The sequence below is a fragment of the Lepisma saccharinum genome, chromosome 16, assembly GCF_977018435.1.
Source record: "Lepisma saccharinum chromosome 16, izLepSacc3.1, whole genome shotgun sequence".
NCBI classification, from domain to species: domain Eukaryota; kingdom Metazoa; phylum Arthropoda; class Insecta; order Zygentoma; family Lepismatidae; genus Lepisma; species Lepisma saccharinum.
This window is the reverse complement of record NC_139244.1, coordinates 35,408,307-35,428,755: the sequence shown is the minus strand read 5'-3', so window position 1 is coordinate 35,428,755 and position 20,449 is coordinate 35,408,307. Positions and strand designations below refer to the sequence as shown.

At 34.6% G+C, this 20,449-nt stretch overlaps 1 pseudogene across 1 annotated transcript in view; it reads left to right on the top strand.

The window, feature by feature from the left end:
- LOC146000019 (myrosinase 1-like) overlaps positions 1-17,006 on the top strand; it is a 34,515-nt pseudogene extending 17,509 nt beyond the window's left edge. Inside the window, exons 3-11 of the transcript XR_014443456.1 lie at positions 414-548; positions 1,391-1,513; positions 3,348-3,531; positions 8,569-8,663; positions 9,639-9,786; positions 12,558-12,706; positions 14,808-14,942; positions 15,608-15,714; positions 16,846-17,006. The product of XR_014443456.1 is annotated as a myrosinase 1-like (transcript). The remainder of the gene's footprint in view (positions 1-413; positions 549-1,390; positions 1,514-3,347; positions 3,532-8,568; positions 8,664-9,638; positions 9,787-12,557; positions 12,707-14,807; positions 14,943-15,607; positions 15,715-16,845) is intronic.
- The last annotated feature ends 3,443 nt before the right edge of the window (positions 17,007-20,449 follow it).

Sequence of the window (20,449 nt, the reverse complement as noted above, 5' to 3'; positions counted from 1 at the left end):
TTTTTGATTTCTTATTATGATAATACAGTTATAAACTGCAAATTAGGTGGAAATAATATGTCATGAATGATAAATAACTGCAATGAACAGGAATAGAATCTTGGTCATGACTGCATTGCAGACAAAGGAGGGCTTAAAAACTTGGTGTCTGGTGCATTTTAGGTTTGGGTATTAATGTAGTATCTGCCCCCCAAAAGGGCACGTTATCTGCCAGAAGTGAAATATTTTCCGGTTTTCCGACCCCACTACGAGTTTACCTCCTGAAAAAACAAAACAAAATATCAGGAAATAAAGTCAACAAAGTGTGGATGTTATTATTCAATACCTAAATATTTGTTTGTTGTTTTCGCATGATATATGCAAGTACATGATTTTTCTGTAAATCCTTCTACGATAAATCGTTTTATTTCCAGGTACATTTCTACAGATTCTCACTGTCTTGGACAAGACTTTTGCCAACAGGTGACACTGATGTCATCAACGAAGCTGGCATTGCATACTACAACAATCTTATCAATCTGTTGATAGAGAATGATATTATTCCATTTGTAAGTTCTATTTATTGTTAAATTTGTTAACTTGGATTCAATTTTCTCTCAATTGTATTTGATACAGTGATATGATGATTATCAGCAAGTGAGGAATGTAAGATATGGACTTATATTTTCAGATTTCAATGATCAGATGTATGGCAAAGGGTGAAATGGGCGAGAGGGAAAGATTATTGCTGATTCTGGTCAATCTTCCTGTCCTTTTTTGTATAACAATTTATAATATAGAAAGGTAAAACGGGATTGTTTGCTGCTGAAAACAAGAAGCCACTACCATTGTAAAGTGATATCCTTCTTATAAATAACTGACATGATCACATGAAAGCCCATTTTGAGTATAAATTTCCAGCTAGAGATATTGCATATATTTCATTTACTGAAGAAAAATATATACAAAAAAGTTTCATAATTAACCTATTTGCCGGTGATTAAGACACTTTTTTTCTTTAAAAATAGGTCTGAAAAGTAGGGTGTGTCTTATAAGTCGATAGTCAGTTTTTGATTACCTTCATTTCTGGAAACTTTCTCTGTTCTGAATTAGAAAATTAGACAATATCTTTCTTGCTTCCTTTTGGTATGTGACGAAGAAAATTAAAATGTATTCTTTCCTAGTTAAGTTATTTGTTGAAAGTAGACATACATATTACTTTATATTGAAATACTGTAAATTAATTATAAATTCAGTGATAAAGCTTTTTCCTCAAAAATGTGTATGAAAAATACGGTAATTATATAATGTTTTCTTTTCAAGCTTGGTAAAAGTTATTGCTTATATTTTACCTTCTTGTTTTATGTAAGAATATAATAGTTTTGTCTGACATTTATGCATAATGTTTTAGGTAACTCTTTATCATTGGGATCTGCCACAGCAGCTACAGGACATTGGAGGACTGACAAGTCCAGTCATAGTTGACTACTATGGAGAATATGCTAGACTTGCCTTCAGAGAATTTGGAGACAGAGTGAGTGACAATTTATATTTAATAATTTGCAATTATTTATTTAGGTAGCTTTAGGTAGCATTATCAGTGGTGTGTGTACTAAATTTTGGAATTAGGCAAACAATTGTTTTTTTTTGTTTTTTTTTTAAATGCACAGTAGTGTACTGACAAAACATTGGAAATTTAAAGAATATACTGTGCAAAAGTTGGATCTTAATCCCTAATTTCTGCAGGAAATAATCACGACTTTCATTCAATTTTAACCAAACCTGACTGAGGTTAAAGTTTCATATTTCACAACAAAATCTGGTAAATTATATTCATTCACATTCCAGTCAATACAAGGAATTAAACTCAAGAACAAAAATCAGGAATCAGATTTGAAATACTTGGATGGATAGAATATTGCAATGAAAGAGTGTGCATGTGTGTTGGGCTGGCACAAGGAAAGAGAGGAGAGGGCCTTGACTTAGGAAATTTCACTTCGTAATATTAGAGGGGCCTCCCTGATGGCGCAATGGTAGCGTCATCACCTTGTAATCAAGGGGTCGTGCATAAAGTGGACTTAAAACACTAAATCAACCAAACAACCAATCATAATATTAGAATATTTCCACTGAAGTGATACAAACAATTACAATGCAAGAATGTAATTTTCTTTGTAATATGTATCCTCTGAATTATGGTTTGATATTATATTCTTAGGATTAAGTTATTGTTTTGGTTTTATTTGAGGAATTGATGGGAGTTAAAATTTCCCATTTGGACAGTATTTCCTAAAGAAAATAATATTATACATGAAAGATGATAATATGTAGACAGACTGGTCAAACAGAGAAGTCATAACTACTCTTATGAAATTGACGGGCATGCTACAGGAGCATGGAGTTGGTTTTGTGACTACAGGTGGTTACCACAAAATATTTTGTTCACATGAGAAATATTATACCTTTGGGTATCCTCTTGTCTCTTTAGACTAATGCAGAATTACGAGAAGGGAACTAAAACTAAAAGCAGTGACCACACTGCCCTGTGAAAAATAGAGATGAAGCTGAAAAACATGTGTTTGCATTAATATTGATGTTATTCAAATATTTGATGATGATTATAAAAGTTTTACTGTGAGTGTGTGTGTGAGAGAGAGAGAGAGTGAGAGAGTGAGAGACTCACACACTCTCTCACACTATTTGAGATAGCCTTTGAGGATTTCAGTCCTTGCAGGTGTTACTGAAGAAAATGCCAGAATAGGAAAACTCATGTACTAGAGAACAAGTGGAAATGTAATTGAGATTGGTGTTGATATATTTCAGCACATTTGCATCCAAAAGGTTTTAAGAAAAAAAATCAAGAAAGGAGCATGGATGTCTACAGGAGTGACAAGGGTACTATTTCTGCACTGGAAAATGAATGTCAACCTAAAATTTTATGCATATTTCGCACATAAAATTTCAATTTAAAACAGCATTTTGCTCCTCTCCCAAAAAATCTTATGTTACAACTTTTATCCTCTTTAATCATCCCCTTGCATGTTTTCTGTCTCTATCCTGCATTCAATGGTGGCAATATTTGTTTAAATATCTGACACCATTAAAATTCAAGTGCATGTATTGTGAAGTTCTTATTTCGAATTTTGCAACAACTCCCATGAAATATCATTTTTCCTAATATCAGTAGAAGGCGATCAGCTGCTTTCTATTCAGCTGAGTTTAAGTGTCTGTCAATGTTTGCCCTCAGCAATTTTTTTCTTCTGTTTTCAACAAGGATCTGTATAATTTCAAAAATTTGGATGCCATTAGACAAAGAATATAACTATGAATAACATTAACTCATATACTTAATTTTTCTTCCTGTGTAGGTGAAACACTGGCTAACATTCAATGAACCATGGACACAGTGTATTTTGGGCTATGATCAAGGAGGAAATGCACCAGGAATTAATGCACATGGCATTGGTGAATATCTATGTGCTCACACAAGTATCCTTTCACATGCTAAGGCCTATCATATTTATGATGAGGAATTCAGAGCTTCGCAGCAAGGTAAGACTATAGTTTGGAATTAAAAACCTCATAGTACACTTCGAAACATCATATTTGACCCCCCTGAAAAATTTCGAAGTCCGGAATTCGTAAATTTGGCAGCATAGCGCTTCAGAGCCAACTAAGGGTAGCCAACTTTGCAACATTTCTTCTTCCTGAATGAAAACGCTCTTGTTCATTCTTTCACATTCCATAAAGTAAAGATACCCTAAAGCAGTAATAAAATATATCAGTAGACAAAAAAATGTTAAGTAGAAATACGAATGTTGAAAATATTTCAAGATTCTTCGTTCTGAATTTGAAAATAGGAAAATGTATGTTTGATTGATTGATTGATTTGGGGTTTTAAGTCCACTTTATGCACAGTAAGGCTAATCGGGACTGGACCTACAGTTTAAAGTGGGATCCGAACCACTTGTGCCTCCACCGGGTATCGAACCCGTGACCCCTTGATTACAAGGCGACGACGCTACCACTGCGCCATCGGGGAGGCAGGAAAATGTATGTGCATTGTGAAACACTGAACAGGTTTTCATCCACCTGGAAAGAATTGCGGTTACATTTGAATGCAAGAAGGCAAATTTATGATGATTTTATGCGAAATGTTTAGTAAAGATACCTTGCACAACGCCAAATGATTCTGCAAAGTGTGTTTTTTCCTTGGTTCTTGGCAAAAAATGGTTCGAAACTCCGGCACAATGTTGCTTCAACTGAGATTAACGTGTTTTACTGAGGTTTCAGTTAGCAATCTACTAGAGTAGTTGGTTAGATGACAGGAATTTCCCTTTTTTTTTTTTTACTGTTTTCGTCAAGATCGAAACATCGTAGGTTCAAATCCCACCCTTTCCTTATTATTTTTTCCTTTTTATTTACCGAGTACGAAGTGTTCTTATAACGTAATATAATATTATATGATATTACTGTAAATATTTATGCGATGCATGCTCAGTGGCGGCGATTGGGTATCAAAACTGATGGAGCAAGGTGGGGAGGGGGAGGGCAAGGACAGTTTCTTTCCCTTGGTAGATAATGTTTAGCATAGTGCTGGGTCATGTGCCCCTCCACACTCCATAATCGTCGCCACCATGCTTCAAGTAATGTTTCTACTAATGATTTTAATCTTTCAGTGATTGGCAGAATTTTAGGAAATACTTTTCCTTTCATTCAGCTGTTATAAGTTAACACATATTAAGAACTTACATGTCAACTTTCTGCATCCGGAAATGCTGGACATAAATCGCATAAATATGAACGGAAATATCCAAGAAACGTAGATAAGCATTCTCGTCCAAAGCCGTTTACTTCCCGATAAAGATTTTGCAAAGAAGTAGGTTTGAACCTATGACCTTCCATTCCATAAACAAACGATCCCCCTAACCACACGGTTCACGTTATTTTATGCACTCGGTTCGGATCCCACTTTAAACTGTAGGTCCAGTCCCGATTAGCCTTACTATGCATAAAGATGACTTAAAACACCAAATCAACTAATTTATCTCCTTCTATGATACTGTAGTCGGCCAGCATCCGAAAATACAGTTCTGCTTTGCGTACACCAGAGTATAATTGCATTTAATATTGTGACTAATTTTACTTTAAAACTACAGATTAAATCGATAATTGTGTCCAGAAAAAGAACCTCAAAGTAGATCTTCACACAAAGTATTTTAATCCATTGCCAAACATTTCAGTTACGAATAATATTATGCTTTTCCATTGACCGTATTTTCGATTCATGGTGAATTTGCTAAAAGGGCCATGTCAAGAAATCTAAATATGTATGTTTTAGTAGTAAATGCATTTAAAATGCACACAACAGGGGAGGAGAAAAATAAACCTCAGAAAATAAGTAAAAATGCAACAAAAACTGTTAAAAATACTGACAAATAAATTAAAAGCCAAAAAAGGCCGAAAAATGCAAACAAAAATGTAAAATAGAAAGTGTTTTCCGGCTCTAACTGAAGGGAAACGGACATGATATCAGGTTTAGCATTGTTTTTAAGGGTCAGAAAAAAAGTTGATATTTCATCAACTTCCGGACCTAATTAGTAATTATGACCATTGAAAATGTTGGAGTTAGCTTACTTAAAATTTTCTTGCTGAGGGATCCTATCGTCCCATATCTCCACTTCATAATATAGAAAAACATCAAGTTCATATTTCGAAAATGACTTGGAGTTTTCCACCATGAAAATATATTTTTCATAGTTTGAAGTTCGTTAGTATTATCTTTCAAGATTTCCATTGTTTTAATTACACACATATTTTATATTTCATACGTTCCTCTCTCTTTTCATACAGTCTTTGGAAAAAAGCTGAAGTTTCTTTTCAAACGGGGTCTGGTCCTTTTCGCTCTCCTGTTCCTACTTTAAACAAACAACAAAATACTTCTCAAAACACGGAAATTTTTCACAATTTACAAAATTTGACAAAACGACAATAGATATGTTCAACATTTTTCCCTTTCAGCGTTTCTCGATTTTATCTGAATTCGTTCCCTCATGAAAATTGCCATGAGGAAATTATAGATATGACATTATGTGTGAATTGGTTTCTTCAAACTGGTAGCAAATTTTAACATGAGCTACCTGGAGAAGAGGTAGCATGCTTGGTTGTTATGAGGGAGGTCGTAGGTTCGATTCTCCACCTAGGCAGGATTTTTTTCAGGAGTATATCGTTGGGTATAAAGTTTATCCACCGTGCTAAGAAGTTAACATTGGTCTCTGTATTTCACGAGGTGAAAGGAAATAGTATATCTTTGTATATCTTTCTTCAGTATATCGAAATCAAATAATCAATATTTTAGGTGTCAGTGAAGAACAAACAATACATAACTTAAATAACATTACATTTTGCATCCTGAATACATATATGTGATTTGTGAATTAATCATGATGTGTGTGTTAACACAACATATGAACAATAACTAAGAAAGAAAAGTTTTAACTTTAAATCCTGGAAATCTCCAACTTCTAAGGGGAAATATGTGCAGAAGGGACGTCCCTCAAGTGTGCATCGGATTCATTTTTTAAATATTCTAATATCAACGGTATCTGTTCAGCAAACAAAAAAAGAAAAAAAAGAAAGAGGAGAGGGTGGGATTTGAACCCGCTACCTTTCACGCTTGATGAAAAATATGGATAGCAGCGCCTAACCAACTGCTCTACGTTAACTTCATGACGCTATACCCTTAAAAACATGTTGACGTTTATGAAGACTCCCACCTTCCTGTGTTTCAAGCACATTTTCTCGACAAGTCGTGCAAAATATATGTTTTTGAGAACTATTCGATATTATGCAAGGTATTGTAAATAAAATGTCACATAAACTCCTCACAAATTTGCTTCTTTCTGCACAAACGTGATTTCAATTTCCTCCAGGTGGAGAAAAACTCTATTCAGTGTTTCAAACCCCCCAAATTTCAAGTCGAGCAAGCAGAATCGTAAATATCCTTCAAGGTTCTTTTTCCAATTTATTATTTCTGTTTGATTGCCTATTATAATAGAGGTTTATAGTTTCTAAGTTCATGGAAAGTGTTAAATTGAAAACCTATCACCGCAGCGTTTTTCATCTAGTGGAAGGACCTACTCAAAGTTGGCTACTCTCACCTGGAGCTGAAGTGCAATGTTGCTAAGTTTACGATTTCGGGACTTAGAATTCTTTCGGGGCGGTCAAATAAGATGTTGCGAAGTGTACCTCTGTGCAGGCACATATTTAGAAATATATTTTTCGGGAGGGGGTCTGAACAAAGTATCTCAGGAATAGTAATAATAATAATAATAATAATAATAATAATAATAATAATAATAATAATAATAATAATGGTGTTTAAATTAAAATAATTAAAATATATAAATTAATTAATATTATATTATTATTATTACACAAATAGGTAAAAAGACAGTACAAGAATACATATGTAACAACATGTATTCAGTATCTAGCTTACCTGTAGTTAAGATCGGCATAATTTGCATAAAAACAAGTGCCCTAGATGTGTAAAATAGATGAAGAATTCAATATTTATTGAATAACAAAAAAGGATGTTAGATCAGCTGGTGAAAAGTAAAGTTCCTGATTTATATATTATGGATATTATCATAATTAAGTAGTAGCGTGCAAGCATGAATCTTTGGTACTGTCCTTCAAAGCCCAATGATACCAATATAACCCTTGCCTTCCAATAAGTTCAGAGGAAATTAATAACCATCGATTATACAACAAATGCTAAACAACAATATCATTATTTAATTTTAGTACTTGGTAAGTCTTTCAAGGGGGCAACCCTCCCCTTTAAATACATCCTTGCCTCTGTGTTACTTCACATCAAGCTACAGAATATTATTCTCCAGGTATAACGTGAACTTTTGACATTTTCTATTTTAATCTTTACTTATAATCTACTTCGTTTTTTGTATATTAATTATTTGTAAATACTACTTTGAGAAAAAATCTTTATTTTCACTTGCTTGACACTAGTTTTTAATTATTGAAAATATTTATAACATAATTTCTTCGAGTTACTGAATATTTCTTCTACTCTTACGTCTGGACAGAATTAGGATACTTTACAAAATTTTATATTTATTACGATAAACCTAATATATCAGATTGAATAATATCTGGACTCATTACACATAGAAAGAAAAATTATTACTTCCTCAGGAATGCAATTTTTCAGTTAGAATTATCCTGCAAACCTTACATTTTTCTATTTATGAGATTAATTATTTTTCACTTCTTAGAAAAACTGTTTGTGTACAACATTTTAGTGGTTTTTACTTCCACTACTTAAATATGCATCGTAATGTAGAATAATTATATTTCCATTTTGTTTCATCTTGTCTTATGGTTCCATATATATTTTTACAATGTATTCTTCTTCTTATCATCATTTTATGTGAAACAAATGTCTTTTACTCATGAAGTAAGACACCTCCTGAAATATCTTTCTGTATATATGTTTGGATGCTAGAGTACATCACTTCCAGAAGAAGAAACTATAGCAATATTCAATTGATCTCTCACAAATTTCAGGTCAGGTGGGCATCACATTGGATACTGCCTGGTATGAACCAAAAACGAATTCCACAGAGGACCTTCAGGCTGCTGAAAATGCTATTCAGTTCAGGGTAATTGTTCATTTTGCTATGTATGATTTGTTAAGAGACTCTGAGAGACATTAAAACTAGTAAAGTGACACTAAATTGTAATGAATGGAATGAAGACAGCAGTAGAAACATATCAAGTATATTTCTACAGTTCAATTTCACTAACTTGCCAATAGTGAACAAAAAAGTGAACCAAGTACAGAATCTTGTAGAAGACAAAGTTGAAATGTCACCAAAAATTGTGCTGCTCCTGATTATTTTGAGAGAATTGTATTGTTTTCCCTTTTGTATGTGTATTCTCAGATACTGTTAGTCTGGAAAGAGGGCCAGAACCAAATTCAGAACCTTGTTCAAGTGTGTTGAAGATACTGTAAAGTTGAAATGAAGCATTACATATATTTGGAAAATGTATGCTAGTGATGCAAGATCCACATCAGCATATTTAACATCTGATCAAAACAAAGGTTCATTCAGTCTACACTCAAAATATTTCCATACAAACTTTTCATTTTTTGTTAATGTATCCATATGCAGCAAATTATAAGCAATATTCATAAGGCTAACAAAAAGTGATGTGTCTGATTAGTATATTAGGACAGTAAATTAAACTTTAGTTGAGTAAATGAATTTAGTCTTGAATTTTGAAGACAATTTTTACAATAAATTAGTCTAGACTTAGTGTAAATTGGATTCTATTGTGAAAATATTTCAATACCATATGAAACTGGATTTGGTCATTCATTATATATATATATATATATATATATATATGAACCAGAGAGTACAGTAAATATCCCAAGTGAAAGAGGCAACTATTTACAGCCAATATGAATATTTGCTATTTCATGGTTCAATTTAGTGTAGCAGGCCATATTTCTTTTCATATTGTCTCATTTTGAAAGGGGTTATAATTAAAGAAATTCAGTATTTCAACATCATTGAAACAACACACATACATATTGGCCCCCGGCATGATACGTTTATTGTTTATTTCAGTTTGGTTGGTTTGCCCATTCAATATATACAGAGGAGGGAGATTATCCCCCAATAATGAGAGAACTCATAGACCAATATAGTGCAGAAGAAGGAAGGAACAGATCAAGGCTTCCAGTATTCACTCCTGAGCAAATAGAATCCGTTAGAGGTAAACAGTAACTTAGATTATAGCACAAATATGATTGATTGATTTAGAAGTTTTGAGTCTGTTCACAAGCATGGCCATTTTGAACTCTTCAATGTATACAGGGAAAAATCCGCTTATCTAAAACTCTTACCTTTTGGGTTAAAAAGGGGTGTAAAAAGTCTCTTGAGAAAGGTTTGATTGATTGAGTTGGTGTTTTAAGTCCACTTTTTGCACAGGAAGGCTAATCGGGACTGGACCTACAGTTTAAAGTGGGATCCGAACCACTATGTGCCTCCACTGGGAATCGAACCCGGGACCCCTTGATTACAAGGCTACGATGCTACCACTGCGCCATCGGGGAGAAAGGTTAAAAATGCAAGTTGTAGAGATAATTTAAAAACTACCTAAAAAACAATGGAAGAGTCCTGTTCTTCTCAAAAAACTAAAAACGTTGGCTAAGACACTGTCGTCGTCTCCCATCATAGCTGACAAATTGTTGGGAAAGCAAGAGGAGGAAAAAAGTAAACATCAAAATACCAGTGTCTTATTAAATTAATATTATATTCAGTTTGCAAAGAAATAAATCCAAACTTCTTCTTATTGCCTTGTAATTATATTTGCAATTATAACATAAAAACAAATATTGCATACCATTACTTCACCAACAGTGAGAAAGTTCATTGACAAATATAGGGGTATAAGGGGTACCTTCCACGTAGGCACTCAAAAGTCAAAATCACTTCCACACAGTACACCCTGGACTGCATTTTGCAGATGAAGGAGGCTCTGCGACTGGCACTATGGCCAGTATAATTTTGTGTGTGGTGTCCTGTTTTTTGTCCTTGTGAGTGCTGAGTTCCCGCTTACAGCCTCAGCTTTTAACAGGTCAGAATATTTTAAGATTTTTAGTTATGCAACGTTAGAGTTGTTATTTGTAATGGTAAGGGGCAGGCCCCCGTATAATGTGACAGGTGCAAAATAGCCTAAGTGCTGACACACCCAAAATTTTAAATTCAATTCAAATCAAATCATTGACAAATACAGTACTGAGCGATGGCCAGAATTGGAAAATAAGTGTTTGGAATTTTGATGAAGTGTTCATGAAGATATATACTACAGCTGCATTAAGGGAATACAAATATTCTCAGTATTTATTTACATTTATGAGATAATAATACTTTGTTATCATGTTCTATTATATTTGAAGCATATCTGCATCATTTATACAAAGTAGTTCTATTATAAATATTAATCATATTGCATACCCAATAGCAAAATTGTCCATAAACACTGGCAGATATAGCAGGAGGGGCACAGGGGTACATGCCCCTCCAAAAATGGAAAACTAAGTATTTTAAAAAAAAATATTGATAGCATTCTATTACAACAAACAATCTTCGATCTATCCATTTTCAGACAGTGAAAGAATCCAGTAGTCACTTAAATAAGTTGACACCAGAAATCAAATCTAGGATTTTTTGGTTATAAGGCAATAACATTAAATAATGGACACAAAGTGAGAGATAAATATTTCTCATGTTTAAGGCAGTTTCACCTCATGAATTCTCAAGCTTATCCCCTTTTTGTAATCATTGTTAATAGAAATAACTAAGAACTACAAAAATCTGCTAATGTTATCACCATATACTCAAAGGGTCCTGGGTTCATATCCTGGTGGAAGTCCAGCTTGTACTTTGAAGGTTCTCAGTTCTGATTAGTTTATCTGACTACAAATTGATCTTAAAGAAGCCCTTGTAATTGTCGTGGCATGCACACACACACACACATACTCACACATTTATATATGAGGTTGCGTCAGCGTGGAGAAACATTTTCACATTATATGTATTTGCAGTGTTACGATGTGTTGCTATAATATGCGTACAGCATAATCTGTGTCCCTCCTAGAAAATATTCTAGATCCGTTTATGTCCATAATCATTTTCATTCAATCAGTGTGATGATCATGAATTGAAATAAAAATTTCAATAAGCAGAGGACAACGTAATTCCATTCCTTAAAACAACTCAGGGTGTAGAAGAAAAAAGAATGATAAAATAGTGATGGGCGATTTGCCTCCAATTATTCTTTGCCATTGGCTGTCCATATTAACAATTGTATGTATAGCATAATAACTGTACTGAATAGTAACGAATTGTAAATTACTCTACTGAAAAGAGAAACAAATAATGACACATACCTAGGTATGCATATTGAGCCTTTTTTCATGGTGAACTATGCCAGAATTAAGAATCAAATAATTTCATTATTGAGGAGTGAATCAGCTTGATCCTATTGATACCTTATAGAATAGGGAAGTTGCTTGTGAGTGAATATTAAAGAGAAGTGTAAGTTAGGATAATAAGGAGAATGAGGAGGTTGATTAGCAAGTTCAGTGCACATGGCACAAATTCTATTCTTGCTGTAGGCAGAGAAATTTCTAGGCATGGCTCTGTTGGTCACACTAAATTCGAAGCAACTTATCTGTTAACACTTCTGTAACTGTGGCAGCAATTTGGACGTATCTATCAGTCATGATTATGAAAATTAACATAGCCACCCAATAATCTCAACACCTACTACCCTTCATTATTTCCAACACTAATAGGTGTGTCATATTTTTAAACATAAGGGCATCATTGCAGCATCCATGGCCACCTTTCATTCTAACATAAAAATATAGCCAGGCTGAGAATAACAACCATTTCATTTTGTATGACAAGTGTTAACTATTTTCAATTGTTATTAATAATAATAACAATAATAATAATAATCTACACATTCTATGTCAGGAACACATGACTTCATCGGTCTCAACCACTACACAACAAACTATGCTCAAGCAGGAATAGGAGGACCAAATCCATCTTGGGAAAGGGATCAGACGAACGTCCAGAGTTTTGATGATTCATGGCCAGAATCCGCAGCTTCCTGGCTTAGGGTGAGCAGTACCTTTAATCTTCCACACTCGTTAATTACAGTGAAACCCTGATTATACGTTCCTCAATGTTACATTTTCCCGCATTTTAAGTTTTCTCAGCTTAGTCCCCTGAGAAACGTAAAATCGAGGTTCCACTGTACTCATTAACTAAATGAATGATATTCAGCGAACAACTTCTCCCACAATTCATTGTGCAAAATCACACTCCACCACCATATTTCAGTTCAGATCCTGTGTTGAAAATATGCCAGGTAAGCATTGTGCATATGATCTTTGTCAAAGTGATACATAGTATGACTATCATGATGATAGAGGAACGTGTACGTATAAAATATCACAAATTTCTCACTTTAAGAAAGTTTATCATACACTTTCCTTAACATGTGTGAATCTGTTTGCCCGACTTCATGCTGTTTCCTACCAAAGTGCACTGCATGATGACATCACGTTGAATATCATCCATTGTGAATTTATGTAATATATATTAGTATAGTTATTCAAAGCAGTAAGTCTTCAGATGAATGTGGCACTCTGCGCACACTATACAAACTGATTATTCAGTAACAGATGCAGCTGTAGGGGAATTACTATTCATTTTGATTTGGTCATAATAAATAATGAAAGCTATTCAGTGAATTATTTATCTTGTAGACTACGGTTATTACAAGCATAAAAACACAGTTTTTCATTGTGACGTTTCAGGAGAACACACGCTCCCTTCATCAGACATTTATTTTTAGTTTGACTAAAGTGAAGTTTCTTGTTAATTTTTAAAGTAAATGTTTTCTTAATGCCATGTAGTTTTAGAATGATTTTAGCAACTAATAGAAACTCTTTCTTTTATTAATAGGCAAGATATTGTCTGCCTAAACTGTTATGATTTACTGAAATTTATTTATAAGGGGCAGTCAAATGAAAATGGGCCAGTCACCAAAAAGTTTAATTGAAAATGAATTACCTCACAATTAATCTCCATAACTGTTAAGACATTTATCCCACTGGGAGATAAGAAGGGCAATTCTATTCTTGTAGAAGCTTGTCAGCTATTGGTGGATCTACAACCTTACCAGTCACATACACACTCATCCAAGTTTGACCGATGGCCATGAATGTCTCTCTTCACAAATATCTATTTTGATTATTTTATGTAGTTTTTCTGCCTTGTGTTAATTGTGATGATGAGGATGAATGAGAGCTAATGAAGTGATGATGGGACAAACCCAAATCATGCAACGATTCATCCATACCTGGCCAGGGATTAAACTTGTAACCTCTGGCTTTGTAGCACATTACTCTAACCATTTCACCATGCATGCAGGCAGGCACAAGTCATTTAGGCATTGTTGGAAATTTTGTGACTGATTTGAATGAAGAAATACGTATATTTGAATATGAAAATTCAAGTTTGTCTCAGTGGTAACAACAGGAGAATATGATGAAACAATTGAATTGATTTGCTGCTTCAAGTCCGCTTTATGCACAAAAAGACTAAATGGGACTGGACCTACAGTTTAAAGTGTGATCTGAATGACTGTGCAATGTGCCTCTACTGGGTATCAAACCTGGGACATGAAACAATTCCATGAAGTGAATTGAATTAGGTAAATGTGCTTTTTTATTTGTAATGTTTTTTATTACATTGATTGATAATGTTACACATAACAATCCAAATGTAAACAAATGGGACACACACACTGTGTGCGTGCGTGTGTGTGTGTGTGAGAGAGAGAGAGAGAGAGAGAGAGAGAGAGTCAGTGCAGACAGGAGACAGACAGCTAAAGAGAAGAGAAAGCTGTCACACTATTCCTAACAAGTGAATCCAAACAGAAAATTTTAATTCACATGATTCATATGATGTGATTGTTGACATAGTAGACTAGCAGGGTGGCAGGTAGTTCAGACCCCTATAACTTACAACTGACCCTATTGGAAATTCTCATTTCACATAAATAATTTGGACACAAGAATCAATCACATTTGACCTCTCCCCCTTCCCATGAATACATATGTAGTTAAACTAGGTAACTACAATTGTAGATTGATTTCAAGGCATAAATTCCATGTTCATTGAAAGAATAGCTAAAAGACTTTTCTCTTTCAGGTTGTTCCTTGGGGATTCCGTAAGATCCTGAACTGGATCAAGACAGAGTACAACAACCCACCTGTTTTCGTGACCGAGAGTGGCTTTTCTGACAGAGGAGAACTCAATGATACTGGAAGAGTTGACTACTACAGAGTAAGTTCTTTCATTCTTCTTATCTAAATTGAAATCAATAACAGTTTCCAATACAACCATAGACAGTGCTAAGATAATGAAACAAATAAATCAAACTATGAGAACAGTCGAGATAACAATTTATTATAGAATATCAAATAATAACTGATATGGACAGTACAGCTCTTGAGAAAGATTTAAAATCTAAATTAGATGAAAGAGTGATCAAAAGTTGTCATGAGATTACTTTCAAAAGTTTGTTTTAAGGCGAGTACTACAGTTTAAAGTGTAATGTGAACTACTGTTCAATATGTCTCCACTGGGAATCAAACCTGACAACCCTTGATTACATGTGATAACTTTCAAGATAAATGAAGATTCTGGGTAAGAATCCTGATGTCACATTTTCCCCCTGCATGCCATGTTTAAACTTTCACATTTCTCAGGACTTACTGAGTTTTTCTTCTGTAGAGTTACATTATGGAAAACTACACTGATGGAGCTATTTAATGCAATCGACAACAGAAATCGATAAAATTAGACTTAACAGGTTTTTCTCCTGTACTCTTCAAGGTCATGATGATCTTTATCTCTTGTTCTATTTGTCATAGAATTAACATTTCTAAATATGTTCAGAAATTAAGTACAAGTAGCAAATACATAACTACAGTAACTTGCCTTTACAGAGTTATATCAACGAAATGCTGAAGGCAGTCAAGTTGGATGGCTGCAATGTTCAAGGCTACACAGCATGGAGTGCCATCGACAATTTTGAATGGTTGAGAGGTTACACGTAAGTTTATCTCTTTAATTGCAAAATTAACATTGTAACATACATACCTCTTTGCACTTCTTATTAATATACAGGATGGTCCATATGTATGGAAACTCCTGTTTAAATGTAAATTTGGATAGGGAAACATTATCCGAAGATATGTTACCAATATGGCAGATATATTTAAATTCATCATCTTGGAGTCAACTTCAATTTCTTAAATGGAAAAGTGAGATAGACTTTCACAAGTAGCAGGATGGTGTGCTTAATTTCACCATAACTTCATCCACGATGCTGTTTGAACCCCGAACATTTTCCATTACAGATAGCTTGATAAATGATGATGTTAATTCTACCTATTTCTCTTTCATGTTTTGTCAACTTGAAACTCTTTCTGGGTGGTGTTCACTGAAATCACAATTAGAATCATTTTAGACATTCATAATGAAACATATTCGGGGATCAAACAGAATATTGGTCAGAAACCCCAGAAGGGTTGTGGAATTTTTCCCACTGAGAATATTGTCCTAAATAATACTCCTTTCCACCAAGATTGTCAGCAGAAATTTTAAGGGGCAGACAAGAATGATCTTTCATCAGAAGTAGAACGTTACTTTTAGTCATGAGCGTTACAATAAGTTTTGTAGAGAGGGTCTTCAGGGAACCATATATTCTTGCCTGATCTGGTTTCTACATTTTCACTCTACTTTTGAAGCTAGAGCAGCTATCTGTGGGATACCATCGAACTATTAGTTACCAAAGTTAGTTAGTAGTATTATAAATGGAACTCTATCACTCTTCATTCTGAATCAAATGTGACTTCGCTTGCACAAGAAATGAATGAAAAACTATTCAGTAACATTATGTATATATTTTGGAAGCACGAGACCAATCAAAGCACAAGGTTTGTGCAGTGCAATACATCACCCCCACTTAACAGCAGCAGCCCTACACTCAAGAGGGAGTAAAAAGGAGGTGAAAATATGTGTGGTGAGACTTTACCTCCAGACCTTCTCTGCACTTACAGGGATCACTTTTCTCAATTATGTATTTTACACATTTTTTGATATAAATTACATTTTTGTGTATTGATGCACTATTCAAAAATACACTGACTCAATGCTTTAAAAAAATGTTTCACTTTTTCAGAGAAAAGTATGGGCTGTATTCCGTGGACTACAATGACCCTGCAAGGCCACGTACTGCCAAGGAATCATCTCGCTTGTACGCACAAATCATTGCAGACAATGGATTCCCAGAGCCAACCTCAAAATAGATTTAAACATAAAGTCTAATGCTCTGAGTAATTAAATGTATGATTCAATTGTATAGCGAAATGACCTGTAAAAAATTTGATTAAAATAGTGAATAGAAGAATCTATTGTTGTTTATATTCAAACTTTAACCTGCTCAAAAGGAAGTCAAAGAGTTAATCAATGTGAAAAACACTGTTATTGTATTTAATAAGGCACCTTATGAATTAATTTTATCTCCATTCTTCATCCAACAAACATAAGGCGTGGCTGAAGTCATACAATAATCATTGTTTTCAGAATACATTTGGAGAATCTATGTTCTGTCCTATGGACTTGTCTTTTGATCTGGTTGGTCTAAAAATTCTAATTTAGAGTAAAAAATCTAGCTTTTTTGATTACAGTAAATCTGAAAAACATATCCAAATTTTGTTTTGAGTAGCTTTCCCACCATTTTGAAAACAATAACGGTGGATTCATAAAACTAAGTATAGCCCATAAGTTGATCCAATTGGCCAACTGAACTTGCATTCTAAGATAACCCATGGTGCAACAGCCTGCGAGGGCCAGGATCTGCCTAATGACTGCCAGCCTCACGCCCACTTGCTGAGGTGAGAGATCAACCAACCAGTTACGGGGTGACGTGTGGTCAGCACGACAAACCCTTACTTGTTGTAGGTTTCCATGATCGGGTTACGCTACTCATTCGTAGGTCTCCAATTTCCTCACAATGGTGGGTGGCCACTGGTTCCATACACAGGCCGAAATCTCAAGAGAAAAGTTGTTATGTTCTCTTCAGGAGACTGGAACCTGCGCACGACCCATAGCAGGATCACAAAGCATGACGCCTTAGACCACATGAACACAGTGCAGGATGCATTCTAAGATACAATATAAACTGTCAGAGTCAACAGATGAGAAAAAGCTTCCAGTTGGAAAAATCTTGCCCTGATCCTGCTGTGTCAGTTTACATGCCTCTCAAAATATCCACATACCAATCCCCCTCCTCTCCTTTTGTGTGAGCAGTCCCGAGTTCAATCCTCAGGACAAGTTCCAAAATTTAAGCATTTAACCAGAACCGTGAGGATGATTGGGGAATAATTTGAATGCAATAGCAGTTAGTGGACTTGAGTTCAGGGATGGGACTCAAACTGCTGATTGTACTTCATCAATAACAAGCTTCCTGGCAGGCCTTATCCCTCAAAGGGTTCTTGCACCACAGATTAAATATAATATATACAGATTGCACACACACACACATATATATCTTAAAATGCTAGAATCATATTGTATTTTAGCAAAATCGAACATGTTTCACTATAACTACACAGTCTTCTTCAAAGAAGAAATGGAACTAAATTCACAGTAATTTGAAGTCCTCTATATAGTATATTTTTTAAACATTTTTAGTTGGGGAGCTAAATTTCAAATATTAACTATAACTCTCATAACAATTGAGTTGAATTTATTTGTGTTGTGGGAATTTCGAATTCTACTTATGTTAGTCTAGGTTCGGTGAATCATGTGGGGGCAGCACTTGAAGTGGGAAATTTTACCTGGGGGAAGGGGGAGTAGGTGGGTGGTTGAGCCTTAGCTGAATGATGATCCTATGGTTTAACATAGTGACAATGAGACAGCTGGGGGAGGAGTTTTGCGAAACTTTTGCTAGCTACAACGATAGGATCTGAAGCATTAAAGTGGATTGAGTACTCTCTCACGGCTTCTACAAAAAGTTCTTCTTCATTTATCATGCTCATTTTCTCACACAACAAAACAGTGTCTGCAATAAACAAAATATCTGAACCAGCGAGGTCCAGATGGTATTGAAGGTTTGAGACAAACGACCAGAACCATTTTCAATTCTCAATTAGGCATTCTGCTTGTGTGTTACAATTTACAATGGGTATTCTCACTAAGTTCAGAAGTTTGTACCAGACATGTTTGGGTAAATATAAGGTTGCCTAGAAGGGGAACCCTACATCAAGGATTGCCATTTGAGCAGTGTTTTTGGACTGATTTCGTGAAAAGTTAGTAATTTCTTTATTTTAATATTACTATAAATACCAGAAGGTGACAAATTCAGAAAAGAGAGAACAGCCTGTTCCATCTTGTTTTGTTTTTTTTGTTTTTTGGTAGGTTATATTTTCATAGATATAGAAATAAAAATGTCAGCAGTTCTAGAGAATCACTGCAGCTGCTTGTGAAACTTAAGCTATATTTCTTATTTCAAAATTTTATAATATAGTGCATAGTTTAGGAAGAGCTTTTTGGGTCAAATCGAATCGTTACAAATATTGTGATCAGGGTAACTGAAGCAAATTTAGAAGTTTTGAGCCGAAATTCATTCAGTATTAAATAAACCCAATCTGTAAAAGCATCTCTAGCTGACAGATAAAACATAGAGGTATTTTAATTTCTTGCTACTTCCCAAGTTTCAAGAAGCAATTGAAAAATTAAACAAAAATAAAGCTATAAACAAAAAAAAATTATTCTGGGGTCAAGAACATTGGTCCCTCTCACAGGTATAGACTACTGCTGTTAACACAAATGTACGAGCAAAAGTATTACTATACAGGGTGTCTCATAAGTAATACTGACACAGGTGAAAGTACACAATAATAGAAGCAAAAAAGTCTCAGTAAACATGGGTCTGCAAACAAGACATTTGGAGATAATCATGAATGTGTGATTACAAGCTGCCACTGACTTCATTGTTTGTAAACATTGTCCTAGTTGGCAAAATGCTAATAATACAGCAATAAAAGTGACTCCCACAGTACGATTATTCTGTTTGATTACAACGCCACCTCTAGGAAATCTTCTGTTTCGTAAACAAAGAGCAAACCTTGGACCGTGCAAGAAGTAAAGCACTCGGTGTTTACAAAATGCAATCAGTGATGGCTTTGAACCACAAATTTGCACACATTATTAGCATTTTCCCAACTAGGACGACGTTTACAAACAATGAAGTAAGTGGCAGCTTGTAATCACACATTCGCGATTATCTCAAAAACTGCTCATTTGCAGACCCATTTTTACTGAGATTTTTGCTTCTATTATCGTGTTCTTTCAGTTTGTGCTATTAGTTTTGAGACACCCTGTAATTCTGTAGCTACAAATGGAAGATTTTTTTCAACATTTCCAGGAAACATGTTATGTAATTATCGTAACACGAAGCCTTTTAAAGTGCACTACACTGTATTTGTGGTTACTACCTACTGATACATTCTATTCTGATCTTTATAATGAACTAGGAAGATGTGGAAAGGAAAACACTTTAGATACACAGAAACCAGAAACAAATAATGTTCCCCTGGATATATAAAAGATATTTACACGATATCAGGGATGTAATGAAAGATTTGCTGAGTCAAATTCAAACGAAACATCTGTCTCCCTTGTTCTGCTGATTAGAGCTATTTCATGAACAAGATGTTGCTGGATTATACAACTATATAAACACCTCTGCTTCATATTGTCAGCCTGTGTTGGAACGTTGC